Source organism: Schistocerca nitens, chromosome 9 (genome assembly GCF_023898315.1).
Source record: "Schistocerca nitens isolate TAMUIC-IGC-003100 chromosome 9, iqSchNite1.1, whole genome shotgun sequence".
Classification (NCBI taxonomy): Eukaryota; Metazoa; Arthropoda; class Insecta; order Orthoptera; family Acrididae; genus Schistocerca; species Schistocerca nitens.
This window is the reverse complement of record NC_064622.1, coordinates 147,229,039-147,248,520: the sequence shown is the minus strand read 5'-3', so window position 1 is coordinate 147,248,520 and position 19,482 is coordinate 147,229,039. Positions and strand designations below refer to the sequence as shown.

Below are 19,482 nucleotides of genomic sequence, written 5' to 3'. Positions count from 1 at the left end.
AGCTGCATCTCGAGACGATTGCGGTAAATATCGCTTCGTGCAAGCGTCAGCGTAGCGTCAGTCGAGCAAAGTCGAGACAAGTCAAGCTGAGAGATGTTACGCACTTAATTAAACGGTAGGCGCGGGAAACCGACGCAGACAACGCTTTCCAAGTGTCCCATGTCACGCACCGAAGAGCGCGGACGGCTCCACGCAGCAGAGTGGCGCAGTGGAAGCGTGCTGGGCCCATAACCCAGAGGTCCGTGGATCGAAACCACGCTCTGCTAAAATTATTCTTTTTCTTGGGTGCCTCGAGCTCGATCATTAAGCGTGGGGTGAGCTGATTCAGCGTCAACAGCAACCCCTGTAAGTCGTGAAACGACGACGTCGTGTGAAGAATGCGAGAAACACTTCCTAAGACGCAGACTTTCTTACGCTTTTGCAGTAACTACATTCCTTGATCGCAACGTTAATGTCCTTTGGGGCCACGCGTGCAACTTTCGCGATATAAAAATCGCACCTCCCCGGCGGGGAATCGAACCCCGGTCTCCCGCGTGACAGGCGGGGATACTAACCACTATACTACCGAGGAACACGCCAGCGGTGACTATAATGCACGCACACTTATGTTTCTCAAGCAGGTGATACATCTCAACTCTCGCGTCCCGATGCTTTCAGAGTCAGCTGCTACGAAATAAAAGTATGCCCCAGGTGAGGCTCGAACTCACAACCCCGGCATTGCTCACGGCTACTGCCTTATAAGTACCGTGCGCTAACCAATTGCGCCACTGGGGCTACAGCAGAGAGCTTTCAGTTAGCGATACTCACTTTGCTGCCAACCTGTTGTGGCTGCACACCCGTCATAAGATCGTCACCTGCGGCCATACTGCGAATTTAGCACCTGTCTACGAATGCCTCATTCGATTCTTGCTTCATATGCTACACTTACAAGCATATCAACCGCTTGTCCTCGCCGAAAAAAATGCAGAAAAACGCGCGCCTTGCCTTCTGCTACCTGTCCAACAGCGAGGGCAGATGTGTGGCAAGCTCTAAGCCGTGCAGGCGCACCGTGGCCGAGCAGCTGGAGGAGAGATGCCTTCCTTGGCAGCTCCCTGCAGAGTGCGCAAGACCAGAGTGGCCGCGCCGCCGTTGTCAGTGGACGACATGCAGTTGCCGAGCCACGGAGAACACGTTGCTTTGCGATGTGCACCCGCCTCGTGGTAGAAAACGCAAGCAGTGGCCCTGTGGCGCAACGGATAACGCGTCTGACTACGGATCAGAAGATTCCAGGTTCGAATCCTGGCAGGGTCGGCGTTTTGTTAGTTGCGGGCGCGTAGCTAGGCAGTGGATTCGAATGTCTCCACCTTCGTGGAGTGCAATGTTAATCCTGAGCATCTCGCAGCTGCATCTCGAGACGATTGCGGTAAATATCGCTTCGTGCAAGCGTCAGCGTAGCGTCAGTCGAGCAAAGTCGAGACAAGTCAAGCTGAGAGATGTTACGCACTTAATTAAACGGTAGGCGCGGGAAACCGACGCAGACAACGCTTTCCAAGTGTCCCATGTCACGCACCGAAGAGCGCGGACGGCTCCACGCAGCAGAGTGGCGCAGTGGAAGCGTGCTGGGCCCATAACCCAGAGGTCCGTGGATCGAAACCACGCTCTGCTAAAATTATTCTTTTTCTTGGGTGCCTCGAGCTCGATCATTAAGCCTGGGGTGAGCTGATTCAGCGTCAACAGCAACCCCTGTAAGTCGTGAAACGACGACGTCGTGTGAAGAATGCGAGAAACACTTCCTAAGACGCAGACTTTCTTACGCTTTTGCAGTAACTACATTCCTTGATCGCAACGTTAATGTCCTTTGGGGCCACGCGTGCAACTTTCGCGATATAAAAATCACACCTCCCCGGCGGGGAATCGAACCCCGGTCTCCCGCGTGACAGGCGGGGATACTAACCACTATACTACCGAGGAACACGCGATCGGTGACTATAATGCACGCACACTTATGTTTCTCAAGCAGGTGATACATCTCAACTCTCGCGTCCCGATGCTTTCAGAGTCAGCTGCTACGAAATAAAAGTATGCCCCAGGTGAGGCTCGAACTCACAACCCCGGCATTGCTCACGGCTACTGCCTTATAAGTACCGTGCGCTAACCAATTGCGCCACTGGGGCTACAGCAGAGAGCTTTCAGTTAGCGATACTCACTTTGCTGCCAACCTGTTGTGGCTGCACACCCGTCATAAGATCGTCACCTGCGGCCATACTGCGAATTTAGCACCTGTCTACGAATGCCTCATTCGATTCTTGCTTCATATGCTACACTTACAAGCATATCAACCGCTTGTCCTCGCCGAAAAAAATGCAGAAAAACGCGCGCCTTGCCTTCTGCTACCTGTCCAACAGCGAGGGCAGATGTGTGGCAAGCTCTAAGCCGTGCAGGCGCACCGTGGCCGAGCAGCTGGAGGAGAGATGCCTTCCTTGGCAGCTCCCTGCAGAGTGCGCAAGACCAGAGTGGCCGCGCCGCCGTTGTCAGTGGACGACATGCAGTTGCCGAGCCACGGAGAACACGTTGCTTTGCGATGTGCACCCGCCTCGTGGTAGAAAACGCAAGCAGTGGCCCTGTGGCGCAACGGATAACGCGTCTGACTACGGATCAGAAGATTCCAGGTTCGAATCCTGGCAGGGTCGGCGTTTTGTTAGTTGCGGGCGCGTAGCTAGGCAGTGGATTCGAATGTCTCCACCTTCGTGGAGTGCAATGTTAATCCTGAGCATCTCGCAGCTGCATCTCGAGACGATTGCGGTAAATATCGCTTCGTGCAAGCGTCAGCGTAGCGTCAGTCGAGCAAAGTCGAGACAAGTCAAGCTGAGAGATGTTACGCACTTAATTAAACGGTAGGCGCGGGAAACCGACGCAGACAACGCTTTCCAAGTGTCCCATGTCACGCACCGAAGAGCGCGGACGGCTCCACGCAGCAGAGTGGCGCAGTGGAAGCGTGCTGGGCCCATAACCCAGAGGTCCGTGGATCGAAACCACGCTCTGCTAAAATTATTCTTTTTCTTGGGTGCCTCGAGCTCGATCATTAAGCCTGGGGTGAGCTGATTCAGCGTCAACAGCAACCCCTGTAAGTCGTGAAACGACGACGTCGTGTGAAGAATGCGAGAAACACTTCCTAAGACGCAGACTTTCTTACGCTTTTGCAGTAACTACATTCCTTGATCGCAACGTTAATGTCCTTTGGGGCCACGCGTGCAACTTTCGCGATATAAAAATCACACCTCCCCGGCGGGGAATCGAACCCCGGTCTCCCGCGTGACAGGCGGGGATACTAACCACTATACTACCGAGGAACACGCGATCGGTGACTATAATGCACGCACACTTATGTTTCTCAAGCAGGTGATACATCTCAACTCTCGCGTCCCGATGCTTTCAGAGTCAGCTGCTACGAAATAAAAGTATGCCCCAGGTGAGGCTCGAACTCACAACCCCGGCATTGCTCACGGCTACTGCCTTATAAGTACCGTGCGCTAACCAATTGCGCCACTGGGGCTACAGCAGAGAGCTTTCAGTTAGCGATACTCACTTTGCTGCCAACCTGTTGTGGCTGCACACCCGTCATAAGATCGTCACCTGCGGCCATACTGCGAATTTAGCACCTGTCTACGAATGCCTCATTCGATTCTTGCTTCATATGCTACACTTACAAGCATATCAACCGCTTGTCCTCGCCGAAAAAAATGCAGAAAAACGCGCGCCTTGCCTTCTGCTACCTGTCCAACAGCGAGGGCAGATGTGTGGCAAGCTCTAAGCCGTGCAGGCGCACCGTGGCCGAGCAGCTGGAGGAGAGATGCCTTCCTTGGCAGCTCCCTGCAGAGTGCGCAAGACCAGAGTGGCCGCGCCGCCGTTGTCAGTGGACGACATGCAGTTGCCGAGCCACGGAGAACACGTTGCTTTGCGATGTGCACCCGCCTCGTGGTAGAAAACGCAAGCAGTGGCCCTGTGGCGCAACGGATAACGCGTCTGACTACGGATCAGAAGATTCCAGGTTCGAATCCTGGCAGGGTCGGCGTTTTGTTAGTTGCGGGCGCGTAGCTAGGCAGTGGATTCGAATGTCTCCACCTTCGTGGAGTGCAATGTTAATCCTGAGCATCTCGCAGCTGCATCTCGAGACGATTGCGGTAAATATCGCTTCGTGCAAGCGTCAGCGTAGCGTCAGTCGAGCAAAGTCGAGACAAGTCAAGCTGAGAGATGTTACGCACTTAATTAAACGGTAGGCGCGGGAAACCGACGCAGACAACGCTTTCCAAGTGTCCCATGTCACGCACCGAAGAGCGCGGACGGCTCCACGCAGCAGAGTGGCGCAGTGGAAGCGTGCTGGGCCCATAACCCAGAGGTCCGTGGATCGAAACCACGCTCTGCTAAAATTATTCTTTTTCTTGGGTGCCTCGAGCTCGATCATTAAGCCTGGGGTGAGCTGATTCAGCGTCAACAGCAACCCCTGTAAGTCGTGAAACGACGACGTCGTGTGAAGAATGCGAGAAACACTTCCTAAGACGCAGACTTTCTTACGCTTTTGCAGTAACTACATTCCTTGATCGCAACGTTAATGTCCTTTGGGGCCACGCGTGCAACTTTCGCGATATAAAAATCGCACCTCCCCGGCGGGGAATCGAACCCCGGTCTCCCGCGTGACAGGCGGGGATACTAACCACTATACTACCGAGGAACACGCGATCGGTGACTATAATGCACGCACACTTATGTTTCTCAAGCAGGTGATACATCTCAACTCTCGCGTCCCGATGCTTTCAGAGTCAGCTGCTACGAAATAAAAGTATGCCCCAGGTGAGGCTCGAACTCACAACCCCGGCATTGCTCACGGCTACTGCCTTATAAGTACCGTGCGCTAACCAATTGCGCCACTGGGGCTACAGCAGAGAGCTTTCAGTTAGCGATACTCACTTTGCTGCCAACCTGTTGTGGCTGCACACCCGTCATAAGATCGTCACCTGCGGCCATACTGCGAATTTAGCACCTGTCTACGAATGCCTCATTCGATTCTTGCTTCATATGCTACACTTACAAGCATATCAACCGCTTGTCCTCGCCGAAAAAAATGCAGAAAAACGCGCGCCTTGCCTTCTGCTACCTGTCCAACAGCGAGGGCAGATGTGTGGCAAGCTCTAAGCCGTGCAGGCGCACCGTGGCCGAGCAGCTGGAGGAGAGATGCCTTCCTTGGCAGCTCCCTGCAGAGTGCGCAAGACCAGAGTGGCCGCGCCGCCGTTGTCAGTGGACGACATGCAGTTGCCGAGCCACGGAGAACACGTTGCTTTGCGATGTGCACCCGCCTCGTGGTAGAAAACGCAAGCAGTGGCCCTGTGGCGCAACGGATAACGCGTCTGACTACGGATCAGAAGATTCCAGGTTCGAATCCTGGCAGGGTCGGCGTTTTGTTAGTTGCGGGCGCGTAGCTAGGCAGTGGATTCGAATGTCTCCACCTTCGTGGAGTGCAATGTTAATCCTGAGCATCTCGCAGCTGCATCTCGAGACGATTGCGGTAAATATCGCTTCGTGCAAGCGTCAGCGTAGCGTCAGTCGAGCAAAGTCGAGACAAGTCAAGCTGAGAGATGTTACGCACTTAATTAAACGGTAGGCGCGGGAAACCGACGCAGACAACGCTTTCCAAGTGTCCCATGTCACGCACCGAAGAGCGCGGACGGCTCCACGCAGCAGAGTGGCGCAGTGGAAGCGTGCTGGGCCCATAACCCAGAGGTCCGTGGATCGAAACCACGCTCTGCTAAAATTATTCTTTTTCTTGGGTGCCTCGAGCTCGATCATTAAGCCTGGGGTGAGCTGATTCAGCGTCAACAGCAACCCCTGTAAGTCGTGAAACGACGACGTCGTGTGAAGAATGCGAGAAACACTTCCTAAGACGCAGACTTTCTTACGCTTTTGCAGTAACTACATTCCTTGATCGCAACGTTAATGTCCTTTGGGGCCACGCGTGCAACTTTCGCGATATAAAAATCACACCTCCCCGGCGGGGAATCGAACCCCGGTCTCCCGCGTGACAGGCGGGGATACTAACCACTATACTACCGAGGAACACGCGATCGGTGACTATAATGCACGCACACTTATGTTTCTCAAGCAGGTGATACATCTCAACTCTCGCGTCCCGATGCTTTCAGAGTCAGCTGCTACGAAATAAAAGTATGCCCCAGGTGAGGCTCGAACTCACAACCCCGGCATTGCTCACGGCTACTGCCTTATAAGTACCGTGCGCTAACCAATTGCGCCACTGGGGCTACAGCAGAGAGCTTTCAGTTAGCGATACTCACTTTGCTGCCAACCTGTTGTGGCTGCACACCCGTCATAAGATCGTCACCTGCGGCCATACTGCGAATTTAGCACCTGTCTACGAATGCCTCATTCGATTCTTGCTTCATATGCTACACTTACAAGCATATCAACCGCTTGTCCTCGCCGAAAAAAATGCAGAAAAACGCGCGCCTTGCCTTCTGCTACCTGTCCAACAGCGAGGGCAGATGTGTGGCAAGCTCTAAGCCGTGCAGGCGCACCGTGGCCGAGCAGCTGGAGGAGAGATGCCTTCCTTGGCAGCTCCCTGCAGAGTGCGCAAGACCAGAGTGGCCGCGCCGCCGTTGTCAGTGGACGACATGCAGTTGCCGAGCCACGGAGAACACGTTGCTTTGCGATGTGCACCCGCCTCGTGGTAGAAAACGCAAGCAGTGGCCCTGTGGCGCAACGGATAACGCGTCTGACTACGGATCAGAAGATTCCAGGTTCGAATCCTGGCAGGGTCGGCGTTTTGTTAGTTGCGGGCGCGTAGCTAGGCAGTGGATTCGAATGTCTCCACCTTCGTGGAGTGCAATGTTAATCCTGAGCATCTCGCAGCTGCATCTCGAGACGATTGCGGTAAATATCGCTTCGTGCAAGCGTCAGCGTAGCGTCAGTCGAGCAAAGTCGAGACAAGTCAAGCTGAGAGATGTTACGCACTTAATTAAACGGTAGGCGCGGGAAACCGACGCAGACAACGCTTTCCAAGTGTCCCATGTCACGCACCGAAGAGCGCGGACGGCTCCACGCAGCAGAGTGGCGCAGTGGAAGCGTGCTGGGCCCATAACCCAGAGGTCCGTGGATCGAAACCACGCTCTGCTAAAATTATTCTTTTCCTTGGGTGCCTCGAGCTCGATCATTAAGCCTGGGGTGAGCTGATTCAGCGTCAACAGCAACCCCTGTAAGTCGTGAAACGACGACGTCGTGTGAAGAATGCGAGAAACACTTCCTAAGACGCAGACTTTCTTACGCTTTTGCAGTAACTACATTCCTTGATCGCAACGTTAATGTCCTTTGGGGCCACGCGTGCAACTTTCGCGATATAAAAATCGCACCTCCCCGGCGGGGAATCGAACCCCGGTCTCCCGCGTGACAGGCGGGGTTACTAACCACTATACTACCGAGGAACACGCCATCGGTGACTATAATGCACGCACACTTATGTTTCTCAAGCAGGTGATACATCTCAACTCTCGCGTCCCGATGCTTTCAGAGTCAGCTGCTACGAAATAAAAGTATGCCCCAGGTGAGGCTCGAACTCACAACCCCGGCATTGCTCACGGCTACTGCCTTATAAGTACCGTGCGCTAACCAATTGCGCCACTGGGGCTACAGCAGAGAGCTTTCAGTTAGCGATACTCACTTTGCTGCCAACCTGTTGTGGCTGCACACCCGTCATAAGATCGTCACCTGCGGCCATACTGCGAATTTAGCACCTGTCTACGAATGCCTCATTCGATTCTTGCTTCATATGCTACACTTACAAGCATATCAACCGCTTGTCATCGCCGAAAAAATGCAGAAAAACGCGCGCCTTGCCTTCTGCTACCTGTCCAACAGCGAGGGCAGATGTGTGGCAAGCTCTAAGCCGTGCAGGCGCACCGTGGCCGAGCAGCTGGAGGAGAGATGCCTTCCTTGGCAGCTCCCTGCAGAGTGCGCAAGACCAGAGTGGCCGCGCCGCCGTTGTCAGTGGACGACATGCAGTTGCCGAGCCACGGAGAACACGTTGCTTTGCGATGTGCACCCGCCTCGTGGTAGAAAACGCAAACAGTGGCCCTGTTTCGCAACGGATAACGCGTCTGACTACGGATCAGAAGATTCCAGGTTCGAATCCTGGCAGGGTCGGCATTTTGTTAGTTGCGGGCGCGTAGCTAGGCAGTGGATTCGAATGTCTCCACCTTCGTGGAGTGCAATGTTAATCCTGAGCATCTCGCAGCTGCATCTCGAGACGATTGCGGTAAATATCGCTTCGTGCAAGCGTCAGCGTAGCGTCAGTCGAGCAAAGTCGAGACAAGTCAAGCTGAGAGATGTTACGCACTTAATTAAACGGTAGGCGCGGGAAACCGACGCAGACAACGCTTTCCAAGTGTCCCATGTCACGCACCGAAGAGCGCGGACGGCTCCACGCAGCAGAGTGGCGCAGTGGAAGCGTGCTGGGCCCATAACCCAGAGGTCCGTGGATCGAAACCACGCTCTGCTAAAATTATTCTTTTTCTTGGGTGCCTCGAGCTCGATCATTAAGCCTGGGGTGAGCTGATTCAGCGTCAACAGCAACCCCTGTAAGTCGTGAAACGACGACGTCGTGTGAAGAATGCGAGAAACACTTCCTAAGACGCAGACTTTCTTACGCTTTTGCAGTAACTACATTCCTTGATCGCAACGTTAATGTCCTTTGGGGCCACGCGTGCAACTTTCGCGATATAAAAATCACACCTCCCCGGCGGGGAATCGAACCCCGGTCTCCCGCGTGACAGGCGGGGATACTAACCACTATACTACCGAGGAACACGCGATCGGTGACTATAATGCACGCACACTTATGTTTCTCAAGCAGGTGATACATCTCAACTCTCGCGTCCCGATGCTTTCAGAGTCAGCTGCTACGAAATAAAAGTATGCCCCAGGTGAGGCTCGAACTCACAACCCCGGCATTGCTCACGGCTACTGCCTTATAAGTACCGTGCGCTAACCAATTGCGCCACTGGGGCTACAGCAGAGAGCTTTCAGTTAGCGATACTCACTTTGCTGCCAACCTGTTGTGGCTGCACACCCGTCATAAGATCGTCACCTGCGGCCATACTGCGAATTTAGCACCTGTCTACGAATGCCTCATTCGATTCTTGCTTCATATGCTACACTTACAAGCATATCAACCGCTTGTCCTCGCCGAAAAAAATGCAGAAAAACGCGCGCCTTGCCTTCTGCTACCTGTCCAACAGCGAGGGCAGATGTGTGGCAAGCTCTAAGCCGTGCAGGCGCACCGTGGCCGAGCAGCTGGAGGAGAGATGCCTTCCTTGGCAGCTCCCTGCAGAGTGCGCAAGACCAGAGTGGCCGCGCCGCCGTTGTCAGTGGACGACATGCAGTTGCCGAGCCACGGAGAACACGTTGCTTTGCGATGTGCACCCGCCTCGTGGTAGAAAACGCAAGCAGTGGCCCTGTGGCGCAACGGATAACGCGTCTGACTACGGATCAGAAGATTCCAGGTTCGAATCCTGGCAGGGTCGGCGTTTTGTTAGTTGCGGGCGCGTAGCTAGGCAGTGGATTCGAATGTCTCCACCTTCGTGGAGTGCAATGTTAATCCTGAGCATCTCGCAGCTGCATCTCGAGACGATTGCGGTAAATATCGCTTCGTGCAAGCGTCAGCGTAGCGTCAGTCGAGCAAAGTCGAGACAAGTCAAGCTGAGAGATGTTACGCACTTAATTAAACGGTAGGCGCGGGAAACCGACGCAGACAACGCTTTCCAAGTGTCCCATGTCACGCACCGAAGAGCGCGGACGGCTCCACGCAGCAGAGTGGCGCAGTGGAAGCGTGCTGGGCCCATAACCCAGAGGTCCGTGGATCGAAACCACGCTCTGCTAAAATTATTCTTTTCCTTGGGTGCCTCGAGCTCGATCATTAAGCCTGGGGTGAGCTGATTCAGCGTCAACAGCAACCCCTGTAAGTCGTGAAACGACGACGTCGTGTGAAGAATGCGAGAAACACTTCCTAAGACGCAGACTTTCTTACGCTTTTGCAGTAACTACATTCCTTGATCGCAACGTTAATGTCCTTTGGGGCCACGCGTGCAACTTTCGCGATATAAAAATCGCACCTCCCCGGCGGGGAATCGAACCCCGGTCTCCCGCGTGACAGGCGGGGATACTAACCACTATACTACCGAGGAACACGCCATCGGTGACTATAATGCACGCACACTTATGTTTCTCAAGCAGGTGATACATCTCAACTCTCGCGTCCCGATGCTTTCAGAGTCAGCTGCTACGAAATAAAAGTATGCCCCAGGTGAGGCTCGAACTCACAACCCCGGCATTGCTCACGGCTACTGCCTTATAAGTACCGTGCGCTAACCAATTGCGCCACTGGGGCTACAGCAGAGAGCTTTCAGTTAGCGATACTCACTTTGCTGCCAACCTGTTGTGGCTGCACACCCGTCATAAGATCGTCACCTGCGGCCATACTGCGAATTTAGCACCTGTCTACGACTGCCTCATTCGATTCTTGCTTCATATGCTACACTTACAAGCATATCAACCGCTTGTCATCGCCGAAAAAATGCAGAAAAACGCGCGCCTTGCCTTCTGCTACCTGTCCAACAGCGAGGGCAGATGTGTGGCAAGCTCTAAGCCGTGCAGGCGCACCGTGGCCGAGCAGCTGGAGGAGAGATGCCTTCCTTGGCAGCTCCCTGCAGAGTGCGCAAGACCAGAGTGGCCGCGCCGCCGTTGTCAGTGGACGACATGCAGTTGCCGAGCCACGGAGAACACGTTGCTTTGCGATGTGCACCCGCCTCGTGGTAGAAAACGCAAACAGTGGCCCTGTTTCGCAACGGATAACGCGTCTGACTACGGATCAGAAGATTCCAGGTTCGAATCCTGGCAGGGTCGGCATTTTGTTAGTTGCGGGCGCGTAGCTAGGCAGTGGATTCGAATGTCTCCACCTTCGTGGAGTGCAATGTTAATCCTGAGCATCTCGCAGCTGCATCTCGAGACGATTGCGGTAAATATCGCTTCGTGCAAGCGTCAGCGTAGCGTCAGTCGAGCAAAGTCGAGACAAGTCAAGCTGAGAGATGTTACGCACTTAATTAAACGGTAGGCGCGGGAAACCGACGCAGACAACGCTTTCCAAGTGTCCCATGTCACGCACCGAAGAGCGCGGACGGCTCCACGCAGCAGAGTGGCGCAGTGGAAGCGTGCTGGGCCCATAACCCAGAGGTCCGTGGATCGAAACCACGCTCTGCTAAAATTATTCCTTTTCTTGGGTGCCTCGAGCTCGATCATTAAGCCTGGGGTGAGCTGATTCAGCGTCAACAGCAACCCCTGTAAGTCGTGAAACGACGACGTCGTGTGAAGAATGCGAGAAACACTTCCTAAGACGCAGACTTTCTTACGCTTTTGCAGTAACTACATTCCTTGATCGCAACGTTAATGTCCTTTCGGGCCACGCGTGCAACTTTCGCGATATAAAAATCGCACCTCCCCGGCGGGGAATCGAACCCCGGTCTCCCGCGTGACAGGCGGGGATACTAACCACTATACTACCGAGGAACACGCGATCGGTGGCTGTAATGCACGCACACTTATGTTTCTCAAGCAGGTGATACATCTCAACTCTCGCGTCCCGATGCTTTCAGAGTCAGCTGCTACGAAATAAAAGTGTGCCCCAGGTGAGGCTCGAACTCACAACCCCGGCATTGCTCACGGCTACTGCCTTATAAGTACCGTGCGCTAACCAATTGCGCCACTGGGGCTACAGCAGAGAGCTTTCAGTTAGCGATACTCACTTTGCTGCCAACCTGTTGTGGCTGCACACCCGTCATAAGATCGTCACCTGCGGCCATACTGCGAATTTAGCACCTGTCTACGAATGCCTCATTCGATTCTTGCTTCATATGCTACACTTACAAGCATATCAACCGCTTGTCATCGCCGAAAAAATGCAGAAAAACGCGCGCCTTGCCTTCTGCTACCTGTCCAACAGCGAGGGCAGATGTGTGGCAAGCTCTAAGCCGTGCAGGCGCACCGTGGCCGAGCAGCTGGAGGAGAGATGCCTTCCTTGGCAGCTCCCTGCAGAGTGCGCAAGACCAGAGTGGCCGCGCCGCCGTTGTCAGTGGACGACATGCAGTTGCCGAGCCACGGAGAACACGTTGCTTTGCGATGTGCACCCGCCTCGTGGTAGAAAACGCAAACAGTGGCCCTGTTTCGCAACGGATAACGCGTCTGACTACGGATCAGAAGATTCCAGGTTCGAATCCTGGCAGGGTCGGCATTTTGTTAGTTGCGGGCGCGTAGCTAGGCAGTGGATTCGAATGTCTCCACCTTCGTGGAGTGCAATGTTAATCCTGAGCATCTCGCAGCTGCATCTCGAGACGATTGCGGTAAATATCGCTTCGTGCAAGCGTCAGCGTAGCGTCAGTCGAGCAAAGTCGAGACAAGTCAAGCTGAGAGATGTTACGCACTTAATTAAACGGTAGGCGAGGGAAACCGACGCAGACAACGCTTTCCAAGTGTCCCATGTCACGCACCGAAGAGCGCGGACGGCTCCACGCAGCAGAGTGGCGCAGTGGAAGCGTGCTGGGCCCATAACCCAGAGGTCCGTGGATCGAAACCACGCTCTGCTAAAATTATTCCTTTTCTTGGGTGCCTCGAGCTCGATCATTAAGCCTGGGGTGAGCTGATTCAGCGTCAACAGCAACCCCTGTAAGTCGTGAAACGACGACGTCGTGTGAAGAATGCGAGAAACACTTCCTAAGACGCAGACTTACTTACGATTTTGCAGTAACTACATTCCTTGATCGCAACGTTAATGTCCTTTGGGGCCACGCGTGCAACTTTCGCGATATAAAAATCGCACCTCCCCGGCGGGGAATCGAACCCCGGTCTCCCGCGTGACAGGCGGGGATACTAACCACTATACTACCGAGGAACACGCGATCGGTGGCTGTAATGCACGCACACTTATGTTTCTCAAGCAGGTGATACATCTCAACTCTCGCGTCCCGATGCTTTCAGAGTCAGCTGCTACGAAATAAAAGTGTGCCCCAGGTGAGGCTCGAACTCACAACCCCGGCATTGCTCACGGCTACTGCCTTATAAGTACCGTGCGCTAACCAATTGCGCCACTGGGGCTACAGCAGAGAGCTTTCAGTTAGCGATACTCACTTTGCTGCCAACCTGTTGTGGCTGCACACCCGTCATAAGATCGTCACCTGCGGCCATACTGCGAATTTAGCACCTGTCTACGAATGCCTCATTCGATTCTTGCTTCATATGCTACACTTACAAGCATATCAACCGCTTGTCATCGCCGAAAAAATGCAGAAAAACGCGCGCCTTGCCTTCTGCTACCTGTCCAACAGCGAGGGCAGATGTGTGGCAAGCTCTAAGCCGTGCAGGCGCACCGTGGCCGAGCAGCTGGAGGAGAGATGCCTTCCTTGGCAGCTCCCTGCAGAGTGCGCAAGACCAGAGTGGCCGCGCCGCCGTTGTCAGTGGACGACATGCAGTTGCCGAGCCACGGAGAACACGTTGCTTTGCGATGTGCACCCGCCTCGTGGTAGAAAACGCAAACAGTGGCCCTGTTTCGCAACGGATAACGCGTCTGACTACGGATCAGAAGATTCCAGGTTCGAATCCTGGCAGGGTCGGCGTTTTGTTAGTTGCGGGCGCGTAGCTAGGCAGTGGATTCGAATGTCTCCACCTTCGTGGAGTGCAATGTTAATCCTGAGCATCTCGCAGCTGCATCTCGAGACGATTGCGGTAAATATCGCTTCGTGCAAGCGTCAGCGTAGCGTCAGTCGAGCAAAGTCGAGACAAGTCAAGCTGAGAGATGTTACGCACTTAATTAAACGGTAGGCGCGGGAAACCGACGCAGACAACGCTTTCCAAGTGTCCCATGTCACGCACCGAAGAGCGCGGACGGCTCCACGCAGCAGAGTGGCGCAGTGGAAGCGTGCTGGGCCCATAACCCAGAGGTCCGTGGATCGAAACCACGCTCTGCTAAAATTATTCTTTTCCTTGGGTGCCTCGAGCTCGATCATTAAGCCTGGGGTGAGCTGATTCAGCGTCAACAGCAACCCCTGTAAGTCGTGAAACGACGACGTCGTGTGAAGAATGCGAGAAACACTTCCTAAGACGCAGACTTTCTTACGCTTTTGCAGTAACTACATTCCTTGATCGCAACGTTAATGTCCTTTGGGGCCACGCGTGCAACTTTCGCGATATAAAAATCGCACCTCCCCGGCGGGGAATCGAACCCCGGTCTCCCGCGTGACAGGCGGGGATACTAACCACTATACTACCGAGGAACACGCCATCGGTGACTATAATGCACGCACACTTATGTTTCTCAAGCAGGTGATACATCTCAACTCTCGCGTCCCGATGCTTTCAGAGTCAGCTGCTACGAAATAAAAGTATGCCCCAGGTGAGGCTCGAACTCACAACCCCGGCATTGCTCACGGCTACTGCCTTATAAGTACCGTGCGCTAACCAATTGCGCCACTGGGGCTACAGCAGAGAGCTTTCAGTTAGCGATACTCACTTTGCTGCCAACCTGTTGTGGCTGCACACCCGTCATAAGATCGTCACCTGCGGCCATACTGCGAATTTAGCACCTGTCTACGACTGCCTCATTCGATTCTTGCTTCATATGCTACACTTACAAGCATATCAACCGCTTGTCATCGCCGAAAAAATGCAGAAAAACGCGCGCCTTGCCTTCTGCTACCTGTCCAACAGCGAGGGCAGATGTGTGGCAAGCTCTAAGCCGTGCAGGCGCACCGTGGCCGAGCAGCTGGAGGAGAGATGCCTTCCTTGGCAGCTCCCTGCAGAGTGCGCAAGACCAGAGTGGCCGCGCCGCCGTTGTCAGTGGACGACATGCAGTTGCCGAGCCACGGAGAACACGTTGCTTTGCGATGTGCACCCGCCTCGTGGTAGAAAACGCAAACAGTGGCCCTGTTTCGCAACGGATAACGCGTCTGACTACGGATCAGAAGATTCCAGGTTCGAATCCTGGCAGGGTCGGCATTTTGTTAGTTGCGGGCGCGTAGCTAGGCAGTGGATTCGAATGTCTCCACCTTCGTGGAGTGCAATGTTAATCCTGAGCATCTCGCAGCTGCATCTCGAGACGATTGCGGTAAATATCGCTTCGTGCAAGCGTCAGCGTAGCGTCAGTCGAGCAAAGTCGAGACAAGTCAAGCTGAGAGATGTTACGCACTTAATTAAACGGTAGGCGCGGGAAACCGACGCAGACAACGCTTTCCAAGTGTCCCATGTCACGCACCGAAGAGCGCGGACGGCTCCACGCAGCAGAGTGGCGCAGTGGAAGCGTGCTGGGCCCATAACCCAGAGGTCCGTGGATCGAAACCACGCTCTGCTAAAATTATTCCTTTTCTTGGGTGCCTCGAGCTCGATCATTAAGCCTGGGGTGAGCTGATTCAGCGTCAACAGCAACCCCTGTAAGTCGTGAAACGACGACGTCGTGTGAAGAATGCGAGAAACACTTCCTAAGACGCAGACTTTCTTACGCTTTTGCAGTAACTACATTCCTTGATCGCAACGTTAATGTCCTTTCGGGCCACGCGTGCAACTTTCGCGATATAAAAATCGCACCTCCCCGGCGGGGAATCGAACCCCGGTCTCCCGCGTGACAGGCGGGGATACTAACCACTATACTACCGAGGAACACGCGATCGGTGGCTGTAATGCACGCACACTTATGTTTCTCAAGCAGGTGATACATCTCAACTCTCGCGTCCCGATGCTTTCAGAGTCAGCTGCTACGAAATAAAAGTGTGCCCCAGGTGAGGCTCGAACTCACAACCCCGGCATTGCTCACGGCTACTGCCTTATAAGTACCGTGCGCTAACCAATTGCGCCACTGGGGCTACAGCAGAGAGCTTTCAGTTAGCGATACTCACTTTGCTGCCAACCTGTTGTGGCTGCACACCCGTCATAAGATCGTCACCTGCGGCCATACTGCGAATTTAGCACCTGTCTACGAATGCCTCATTCGATTCTTGCTTCATATGCTACACTTACAAGCATATCAACCGCTTGTCATCGCCGAAAAAATGCAGAAAAACGCGCGCCTTGCCTTCTGCTACCTGTCCAACAGCGAGGGCAGATGTGTGGCAAGCTCTAAGCCGTGCAGGCGCACCGTGGCCGAGCAGCTGGAGGAGAGATGCCTTCCTTGGCAGCTCCCTGCAGAGTGCGCAAGACCAGAGTGGCCGCGCCGCCGTTGTCAGTGGACGACATGCAGTTGCCGAGCCACGGAGAACACGTTGCTTTGCGATGTGCACCCGCCTCGTGGTAGAAAACGCAAACAGTGGCCCTGTTTCGCAACGGATAACGCGTCTGACTACGGATCAGAAGATTCCAGGTTCGAATCCTGGCAGGGTCGGCATTTTGTTAGTTGCGGGCGCGTAGCTAGGCAGTGGATTCGAATGTCTCCACCTTCGTGGAGTGCAATGTTAATCCTGAGCATCTCGCAGCTGCATCTCGAGACGATTGCGGTAAATATCGCTTCGTGCAAGCGTCAGCGTAGCGTCAGTCGAGCAAAGTCGAGACAAGTCAAGCTGAGAGATGTTACGCACTTAATTAAACGGTAGGCGAGGGAAACCGACGCAGACAACGCTTTCCAAGTGTCCCATGTCACGCACCGAAGAGCGCGGACGGCTCCACGCAGCAGAGTGGCGCAGTGGAAGCGTGCTGGGCCCATAACCCAGAGGTCCGTGGATCGAAACCACGCTCTGCTAAAATTATTCCTTTTCTTGGGTGCCTCGAGCTCGATCATTAAGCCTGGGGTGAGCTGATTCAGCGTCAACAGCAACCCCTGTAAGTCGTGAAACGACGACGTCGTGTGAAGAATGCGAGAAACACTTCCTAAGACGCAGACTTACTTACGATTTTGCAGTAACTACATTCCTTGATCGCAACGTTAATGTCCTTTGGGGCCACGCGTGCAACTTTCGCGATATAAAAATCGCACCTCCCCGGCGGGGAATCGAACCCCGGTCTCCCGCGTGACAGGCGGGGATACTAACCACTATACTACCGAGGAACACGCGATCGGTGGCTGTAATGCACGCACACTTATGTTTCTCAAGCAGGTGATACATCTCAACTCTCGCGTCCCGATGCTTTCAGAGTCAGCTGCTACGAAATAAAAGTGTGCCCCAGGTGAGGCTCGAACTCACAACCCCGGCATTGCTCACGGCTACTGCCTTATAAGTACCGTGCGCTAACCAATTGCGCCACTGGGGCTACAGCAGAGAGCTTTCAGTTAGCGATACTCACTTTGCTGCCAACCTGTTGTGGCTGCACACCCGTCATAAGATCGTCACCTGCGGCCATACTGCGAATTTAGCACCTGTCTACGAATGCCTCATTCGATTCTTGCTTCATATGCTACACTTACAAGCATATCAACCGCTTGTCATCGCCGAAAAAATGCAGAAAAACGCGCGCCTTGCCTTCTGCTACCTGTCCAACAGCGAGGGCAGATGTGTGGCAAGCTCTAAGCCGTGCAGGCGCACCGTGGCCGAGCAGCTGGAGGAGAGATGCCTTCCTTGGCAGCTCCCTGCAGAGTGCGCAAGACCAGAGTGGCCGCGCCGCCGTTGTCAGTGGACGACATGCAGTTGCCGAGCCACGGAGAACACGTTGCTTTGCGATGTGCACCCGCCTCGTGGTAGAAAACGCAAACAGTGGCCCTGTTTCGCAACGGATAACGCGTCTGACTACGGATCAGAAGATTCCAGGTTCGAATCCTGGCAGGGTCGGCGTTTTGTTAGTTGCGGGCGCGTAGCTAGGCAGTGGATTCGAATGTCTCCACCTTCGTGGAGTGCAATGTTAATCCTGAGCATCTCGCAGCTGCATCTCGAGACGATTGCGGTAAATATCGCTTCGTGCAAGCGTCAGCGTAGCGTCAGTCGAGCAAAGTCGAGACAAGTCAAGCTGAGAGATGTTACGCACTTAATTAAACGGTAGGCGCGGGAAACCGACGCAGACAACGCTTTCCAAGTGTCCCATGTCACGCACCGAAGAGCGCGGACGGCTCCACGCAGCAGAGTGGCGCAGTGGAAGCGTGCTGGGCCCATAACCCAGAGGTCCGTGGATCGAAACCACGCTCTGCTAAAATTATTCTTTTCCTTGGGTGCCTCGAGCTCGATCATTAAGCCTGGGGTGAGCTGATTCAGCGTCAACAGCAACCCCTGTAAGTCGTGAAACGACGACGTCGTGTGAAGAATGCGAGAAACACTTCCTAAGACGCAGACTTTCTTACGCTTTTGCAGTAACTACATTCCTTGATCGCAACGTTAATGTCCTTTGGGGCCACGCGTGCAACTTTCGCGATATAAAAATCGCACCTCCCCGGCGGGGAATCGAACCCCGGTCTCCCGCGTGACAGGCGGGGATACTAACCACTATACTACCGAGGAACACGCCATCGGTGACTATAATGCACGCACACTTATGTTTCTCAAGCAGGTGATACATCTCAACTCTCGCGTCCCGATGCTTTCAGAGTCAGCTGCTACGAAATAAAAGTATGCCCCAGGTGAGGCTCGAACTCACAACCCCGGCATTGCTCACGGCTACTGCCTTATAAGTACCGTGCGCTAACCAATTGCGCCACTGGGGCTACAGCAGAGAGCTTTCAGTTAGCGATACTCACTTTGCTGCCAACCTGTTGTGGCTGCACACCCGTCATAAGATCGTCACCTGCGGCCATACTGCGAATTTAGCACCTGTCTACGACTGCCTCATTCGATTCTTGCTTCATATGCTACACTTACAAGCATATCAACCGCTTGTCATCGCCGAAAAAATGCAGAAAAACGCGCGCCTTGCCTTCTGCTACCTGTCCAACAGCGAGGGCAGATGTGTGGCAAGCTCTAAGCCGTGCAGGCGCACCGTGGCCGAGCAGCTGGAGGAGAGATGCCTTCCTTGGCAGCTCCCTGCAGAGTGCGCAAGACCAGAGTGGCCGCGCCGCCGTTGTCAGTGGACGACATGCAGTTGCCGAGCCACGGAGAACACGTTGCTTTGCGATGTGCACCCGCCTCGTGGTAGAAAACGCAAACAGTGGCCCTGTTTCGCAACGGATAACGCGTCTGACTACGGATCAGAAGATTCCAGGTTCGAATCCTGGCAGGGTCGGCATTTTGTTAGTTGCGGGCGCGTAGCTAGGCAGTGGATTCGAATGTCTCCACCTTCGTGGAGTGCAATGTTAATCCTGAGCATCTCGCAGCTGCATCTCGAGACGATTGCGGTAAATATCGCTTCGTGCAAGCGTCAGCGTAGCGTCAGTCGAGCAAAGTCGAGACAAGTCAAGCTGAGAGATGTTACGCACTTAATTAAACGGTAGGCGCGGGAAACCGACGCAGACAACGCTTTCCAAGTGTCCCATGTCACGCACCGAAGAGCGCGGAC

At 54.1% G+C, this 19,482-nt stretch overlaps 56 non-coding genes across 56 annotated transcripts; 28 read left to right on the top strand and 28 right to left on the bottom strand.

Moving 5' to 3' along the window:
* Positions 1 to 194: 194 nt before the first annotated feature.
* Positions 195 to 266, top strand: Trnam-cau (transfer RNA methionine (anticodon CAU)). The gene has a single exon. It is a non-coding gene; the product is annotated as a tRNA-Met (tRNA).
* A 233-nt stretch (positions 267 to 499) lies between these two features.
* Trnad-guc (transfer RNA aspartic acid (anticodon GUC)) lies at positions 500 to 571 on the bottom strand. Its single transcript has one exon. It is a non-coding gene; the product is annotated as a tRNA-Asp (tRNA).
* A 111-nt stretch (positions 572 to 682) lies between these two features.
* On the bottom strand, positions 683 to 774 carry Trnai-uau (transfer RNA isoleucine (anticodon UAU)). Its single transcript is given in 2 exon segments — positions 683 to 718; positions 737 to 774. It is a non-coding gene; the product is annotated as a tRNA-Ile (tRNA).
* A 443-nt stretch (positions 775 to 1,217) lies between these two features.
* Positions 1,218 to 1,290, top strand: Trnar-acg (transfer RNA arginine (anticodon ACG)). The gene has a single exon. It is a non-coding gene; the product is annotated as a tRNA-Arg (tRNA).
* Positions 1,291 to 1,573: 283 nt separating this feature from the next.
* Positions 1,574 to 1,645, top strand: Trnam-cau (transfer RNA methionine (anticodon CAU)). Its single transcript has one exon. It is a non-coding gene; the product is annotated as a tRNA-Met (tRNA).
* Positions 1,646 to 1,878: 233 nt separating this feature from the next.
* Trnad-guc (transfer RNA aspartic acid (anticodon GUC)) lies at positions 1,879 to 1,950 on the bottom strand. Its single transcript has one exon. It is a non-coding gene; the product is annotated as a tRNA-Asp (tRNA).
* Positions 1,951 to 2,061: 111 nt separating this feature from the next.
* On the bottom strand, positions 2,062 to 2,153 carry Trnai-uau (transfer RNA isoleucine (anticodon UAU)). Its single transcript is given in 2 exon segments — positions 2,062 to 2,097; positions 2,116 to 2,153. It is a non-coding gene; the product is annotated as a tRNA-Ile (tRNA).
* A 443-nt stretch (positions 2,154 to 2,596) lies between these two features.
* On the top strand, positions 2,597 to 2,669 carry Trnar-acg (transfer RNA arginine (anticodon ACG)). Its single transcript has one exon. It is a non-coding gene; the product is annotated as a tRNA-Arg (tRNA).
* A 283-nt stretch (positions 2,670 to 2,952) lies between these two features.
* On the top strand, positions 2,953 to 3,024 carry Trnam-cau (transfer RNA methionine (anticodon CAU)). Its single transcript has one exon. It is a non-coding gene; the product is annotated as a tRNA-Met (tRNA).
* Positions 3,025 to 3,257: 233 nt separating this feature from the next.
* Positions 3,258 to 3,329, bottom strand: Trnad-guc (transfer RNA aspartic acid (anticodon GUC)). The gene has a single exon. It is a non-coding gene; the product is annotated as a tRNA-Asp (tRNA).
* Positions 3,330 to 3,440: 111 nt separating this feature from the next.
* On the bottom strand, positions 3,441 to 3,532 carry Trnai-uau (transfer RNA isoleucine (anticodon UAU)). Its single transcript is given in 2 exon segments — positions 3,441 to 3,476; positions 3,495 to 3,532. It is a non-coding gene; the product is annotated as a tRNA-Ile (tRNA).
* A 443-nt stretch (positions 3,533 to 3,975) lies between these two features.
* Positions 3,976 to 4,048, top strand: Trnar-acg (transfer RNA arginine (anticodon ACG)). The gene has a single exon. It is a non-coding gene; the product is annotated as a tRNA-Arg (tRNA).
* Positions 4,049 to 4,331: 283 nt separating this feature from the next.
* Trnam-cau (transfer RNA methionine (anticodon CAU)) lies at positions 4,332 to 4,403 on the top strand. The gene has a single exon. It is a non-coding gene; the product is annotated as a tRNA-Met (tRNA).
* A 233-nt stretch (positions 4,404 to 4,636) lies between these two features.
* On the bottom strand, positions 4,637 to 4,708 carry Trnad-guc (transfer RNA aspartic acid (anticodon GUC)). The gene has a single exon. It is a non-coding gene; the product is annotated as a tRNA-Asp (tRNA).
* A 111-nt stretch (positions 4,709 to 4,819) lies between these two features.
* On the bottom strand, positions 4,820 to 4,911 carry Trnai-uau (transfer RNA isoleucine (anticodon UAU)). The gene is given in 2 exon segments: positions 4,820 to 4,855; positions 4,874 to 4,911. It is a non-coding gene; the product is annotated as a tRNA-Ile (tRNA).
* Positions 4,912 to 5,354: 443 nt separating this feature from the next.
* Trnar-acg (transfer RNA arginine (anticodon ACG)) lies at positions 5,355 to 5,427 on the top strand. Its single transcript has one exon. It is a non-coding gene; the product is annotated as a tRNA-Arg (tRNA).
* A 283-nt stretch (positions 5,428 to 5,710) lies between these two features.
* Trnam-cau (transfer RNA methionine (anticodon CAU)) lies at positions 5,711 to 5,782 on the top strand. The gene has a single exon. It is a non-coding gene; the product is annotated as a tRNA-Met (tRNA).
* Positions 5,783 to 6,015: 233 nt separating this feature from the next.
* Positions 6,016 to 6,087, bottom strand: Trnad-guc (transfer RNA aspartic acid (anticodon GUC)). Its single transcript has one exon. It is a non-coding gene; the product is annotated as a tRNA-Asp (tRNA).
* Positions 6,088 to 6,198: 111 nt separating this feature from the next.
* Positions 6,199 to 6,290, bottom strand: Trnai-uau (transfer RNA isoleucine (anticodon UAU)). Its single transcript is given in 2 exon segments — positions 6,199 to 6,234; positions 6,253 to 6,290. It is a non-coding gene; the product is annotated as a tRNA-Ile (tRNA).
* Positions 6,291 to 6,733: 443 nt separating this feature from the next.
* Positions 6,734 to 6,806, top strand: Trnar-acg (transfer RNA arginine (anticodon ACG)). Its single transcript has one exon. It is a non-coding gene; the product is annotated as a tRNA-Arg (tRNA).
* Positions 6,807 to 7,089: 283 nt separating this feature from the next.
* On the top strand, positions 7,090 to 7,161 carry Trnam-cau (transfer RNA methionine (anticodon CAU)). Its single transcript has one exon. It is a non-coding gene; the product is annotated as a tRNA-Met (tRNA).
* Positions 7,162 to 7,394: 233 nt separating this feature from the next.
* On the bottom strand, positions 7,395 to 7,466 carry Trnad-guc (transfer RNA aspartic acid (anticodon GUC)). Its single transcript has one exon. It is a non-coding gene; the product is annotated as a tRNA-Asp (tRNA).
* Positions 7,467 to 7,577: 111 nt separating this feature from the next.
* Positions 7,578 to 7,669, bottom strand: Trnai-uau (transfer RNA isoleucine (anticodon UAU)). Its single transcript is given in 2 exon segments — positions 7,578 to 7,613; positions 7,632 to 7,669. It is a non-coding gene; the product is annotated as a tRNA-Ile (tRNA).
* Positions 7,670 to 8,111: 442 nt separating this feature from the next.
* On the top strand, positions 8,112 to 8,184 carry Trnar-acg (transfer RNA arginine (anticodon ACG)). The gene has a single exon. It is a non-coding gene; the product is annotated as a tRNA-Arg (tRNA).
* A 283-nt stretch (positions 8,185 to 8,467) lies between these two features.
* Positions 8,468 to 8,539, top strand: Trnam-cau (transfer RNA methionine (anticodon CAU)). The gene has a single exon. It is a non-coding gene; the product is annotated as a tRNA-Met (tRNA).
* A 233-nt stretch (positions 8,540 to 8,772) lies between these two features.
* Trnad-guc (transfer RNA aspartic acid (anticodon GUC)) lies at positions 8,773 to 8,844 on the bottom strand. The gene has a single exon. It is a non-coding gene; the product is annotated as a tRNA-Asp (tRNA).
* Positions 8,845 to 8,955: 111 nt separating this feature from the next.
* Positions 8,956 to 9,047, bottom strand: Trnai-uau (transfer RNA isoleucine (anticodon UAU)). The gene is given in 2 exon segments: positions 8,956 to 8,991; positions 9,010 to 9,047. It is a non-coding gene; the product is annotated as a tRNA-Ile (tRNA).
* A 443-nt stretch (positions 9,048 to 9,490) lies between these two features.
* Positions 9,491 to 9,563, top strand: Trnar-acg (transfer RNA arginine (anticodon ACG)). The gene has a single exon. It is a non-coding gene; the product is annotated as a tRNA-Arg (tRNA).
* Positions 9,564 to 9,846: 283 nt separating this feature from the next.
* Trnam-cau (transfer RNA methionine (anticodon CAU)) lies at positions 9,847 to 9,918 on the top strand. Its single transcript has one exon. It is a non-coding gene; the product is annotated as a tRNA-Met (tRNA).
* A 233-nt stretch (positions 9,919 to 10,151) lies between these two features.
* Positions 10,152 to 10,223, bottom strand: Trnad-guc (transfer RNA aspartic acid (anticodon GUC)). The gene has a single exon. It is a non-coding gene; the product is annotated as a tRNA-Asp (tRNA).
* A 111-nt stretch (positions 10,224 to 10,334) lies between these two features.
* Positions 10,335 to 10,426, bottom strand: Trnai-uau (transfer RNA isoleucine (anticodon UAU)). The gene is given in 2 exon segments: positions 10,335 to 10,370; positions 10,389 to 10,426. It is a non-coding gene; the product is annotated as a tRNA-Ile (tRNA).
* Positions 10,427 to 10,868: 442 nt separating this feature from the next.
* Trnar-acg (transfer RNA arginine (anticodon ACG)) lies at positions 10,869 to 10,941 on the top strand. The gene has a single exon. It is a non-coding gene; the product is annotated as a tRNA-Arg (tRNA).
* Positions 10,942 to 11,224: 283 nt separating this feature from the next.
* On the top strand, positions 11,225 to 11,296 carry Trnam-cau (transfer RNA methionine (anticodon CAU)). Its single transcript has one exon. It is a non-coding gene; the product is annotated as a tRNA-Met (tRNA).
* A 233-nt stretch (positions 11,297 to 11,529) lies between these two features.
* On the bottom strand, positions 11,530 to 11,601 carry Trnad-guc (transfer RNA aspartic acid (anticodon GUC)). Its single transcript has one exon. It is a non-coding gene; the product is annotated as a tRNA-Asp (tRNA).
* Positions 11,602 to 11,712: 111 nt separating this feature from the next.
* Positions 11,713 to 11,804, bottom strand: Trnai-uau (transfer RNA isoleucine (anticodon UAU)). Its single transcript is given in 2 exon segments — positions 11,713 to 11,748; positions 11,767 to 11,804. It is a non-coding gene; the product is annotated as a tRNA-Ile (tRNA).
* Positions 11,805 to 12,246: 442 nt separating this feature from the next.
* On the top strand, positions 12,247 to 12,319 carry Trnar-acg (transfer RNA arginine (anticodon ACG)). Its single transcript has one exon. It is a non-coding gene; the product is annotated as a tRNA-Arg (tRNA).
* Positions 12,320 to 12,602: 283 nt separating this feature from the next.
* On the top strand, positions 12,603 to 12,674 carry Trnam-cau (transfer RNA methionine (anticodon CAU)). Its single transcript has one exon. It is a non-coding gene; the product is annotated as a tRNA-Met (tRNA).
* Positions 12,675 to 12,907: 233 nt separating this feature from the next.
* Trnad-guc (transfer RNA aspartic acid (anticodon GUC)) lies at positions 12,908 to 12,979 on the bottom strand. The gene has a single exon. It is a non-coding gene; the product is annotated as a tRNA-Asp (tRNA).
* Positions 12,980 to 13,090: 111 nt separating this feature from the next.
* Positions 13,091 to 13,182, bottom strand: Trnai-uau (transfer RNA isoleucine (anticodon UAU)). Its single transcript is given in 2 exon segments — positions 13,091 to 13,126; positions 13,145 to 13,182. It is a non-coding gene; the product is annotated as a tRNA-Ile (tRNA).
* A 442-nt stretch (positions 13,183 to 13,624) lies between these two features.
* Trnar-acg (transfer RNA arginine (anticodon ACG)) lies at positions 13,625 to 13,697 on the top strand. Its single transcript has one exon. It is a non-coding gene; the product is annotated as a tRNA-Arg (tRNA).
* Positions 13,698 to 13,980: 283 nt separating this feature from the next.
* On the top strand, positions 13,981 to 14,052 carry Trnam-cau (transfer RNA methionine (anticodon CAU)). The gene has a single exon. It is a non-coding gene; the product is annotated as a tRNA-Met (tRNA).
* Positions 14,053 to 14,285: 233 nt separating this feature from the next.
* Positions 14,286 to 14,357, bottom strand: Trnad-guc (transfer RNA aspartic acid (anticodon GUC)). Its single transcript has one exon. It is a non-coding gene; the product is annotated as a tRNA-Asp (tRNA).
* Positions 14,358 to 14,468: 111 nt separating this feature from the next.
* Positions 14,469 to 14,560, bottom strand: Trnai-uau (transfer RNA isoleucine (anticodon UAU)). Its single transcript is given in 2 exon segments — positions 14,469 to 14,504; positions 14,523 to 14,560. It is a non-coding gene; the product is annotated as a tRNA-Ile (tRNA).
* A 442-nt stretch (positions 14,561 to 15,002) lies between these two features.
* Trnar-acg (transfer RNA arginine (anticodon ACG)) lies at positions 15,003 to 15,075 on the top strand. Its single transcript has one exon. It is a non-coding gene; the product is annotated as a tRNA-Arg (tRNA).
* A 283-nt stretch (positions 15,076 to 15,358) lies between these two features.
* Positions 15,359 to 15,430, top strand: Trnam-cau (transfer RNA methionine (anticodon CAU)). The gene has a single exon. It is a non-coding gene; the product is annotated as a tRNA-Met (tRNA).
* Positions 15,431 to 15,663: 233 nt separating this feature from the next.
* Positions 15,664 to 15,735, bottom strand: Trnad-guc (transfer RNA aspartic acid (anticodon GUC)). Its single transcript has one exon. It is a non-coding gene; the product is annotated as a tRNA-Asp (tRNA).
* A 111-nt stretch (positions 15,736 to 15,846) lies between these two features.
* Trnai-uau (transfer RNA isoleucine (anticodon UAU)) lies at positions 15,847 to 15,938 on the bottom strand. The gene is given in 2 exon segments: positions 15,847 to 15,882; positions 15,901 to 15,938. It is a non-coding gene; the product is annotated as a tRNA-Ile (tRNA).
* A 442-nt stretch (positions 15,939 to 16,380) lies between these two features.
* On the top strand, positions 16,381 to 16,453 carry Trnar-acg (transfer RNA arginine (anticodon ACG)). The gene has a single exon. It is a non-coding gene; the product is annotated as a tRNA-Arg (tRNA).
* A 283-nt stretch (positions 16,454 to 16,736) lies between these two features.
* Trnam-cau (transfer RNA methionine (anticodon CAU)) lies at positions 16,737 to 16,808 on the top strand. The gene has a single exon. It is a non-coding gene; the product is annotated as a tRNA-Met (tRNA).
* Positions 16,809 to 17,041: 233 nt separating this feature from the next.
* Trnad-guc (transfer RNA aspartic acid (anticodon GUC)) lies at positions 17,042 to 17,113 on the bottom strand. Its single transcript has one exon. It is a non-coding gene; the product is annotated as a tRNA-Asp (tRNA).
* A 111-nt stretch (positions 17,114 to 17,224) lies between these two features.
* Positions 17,225 to 17,316, bottom strand: Trnai-uau (transfer RNA isoleucine (anticodon UAU)). The gene is given in 2 exon segments: positions 17,225 to 17,260; positions 17,279 to 17,316. It is a non-coding gene; the product is annotated as a tRNA-Ile (tRNA).
* A 442-nt stretch (positions 17,317 to 17,758) lies between these two features.
* Positions 17,759 to 17,831, top strand: Trnar-acg (transfer RNA arginine (anticodon ACG)). Its single transcript has one exon. It is a non-coding gene; the product is annotated as a tRNA-Arg (tRNA).
* Positions 17,832 to 18,114: 283 nt separating this feature from the next.
* Trnam-cau (transfer RNA methionine (anticodon CAU)) lies at positions 18,115 to 18,186 on the top strand. Its single transcript has one exon. It is a non-coding gene; the product is annotated as a tRNA-Met (tRNA).
* Positions 18,187 to 18,419: 233 nt separating this feature from the next.
* Positions 18,420 to 18,491, bottom strand: Trnad-guc (transfer RNA aspartic acid (anticodon GUC)). The gene has a single exon. It is a non-coding gene; the product is annotated as a tRNA-Asp (tRNA).
* Positions 18,492 to 18,602: 111 nt separating this feature from the next.
* Positions 18,603 to 18,694, bottom strand: Trnai-uau (transfer RNA isoleucine (anticodon UAU)). Its single transcript is given in 2 exon segments — positions 18,603 to 18,638; positions 18,657 to 18,694. It is a non-coding gene; the product is annotated as a tRNA-Ile (tRNA).
* Positions 18,695 to 19,136: 442 nt separating this feature from the next.
* On the top strand, positions 19,137 to 19,209 carry Trnar-acg (transfer RNA arginine (anticodon ACG)). Its single transcript has one exon. It is a non-coding gene; the product is annotated as a tRNA-Arg (tRNA).
* Positions 19,210 to 19,482: the final 273 nt, after the last annotated feature.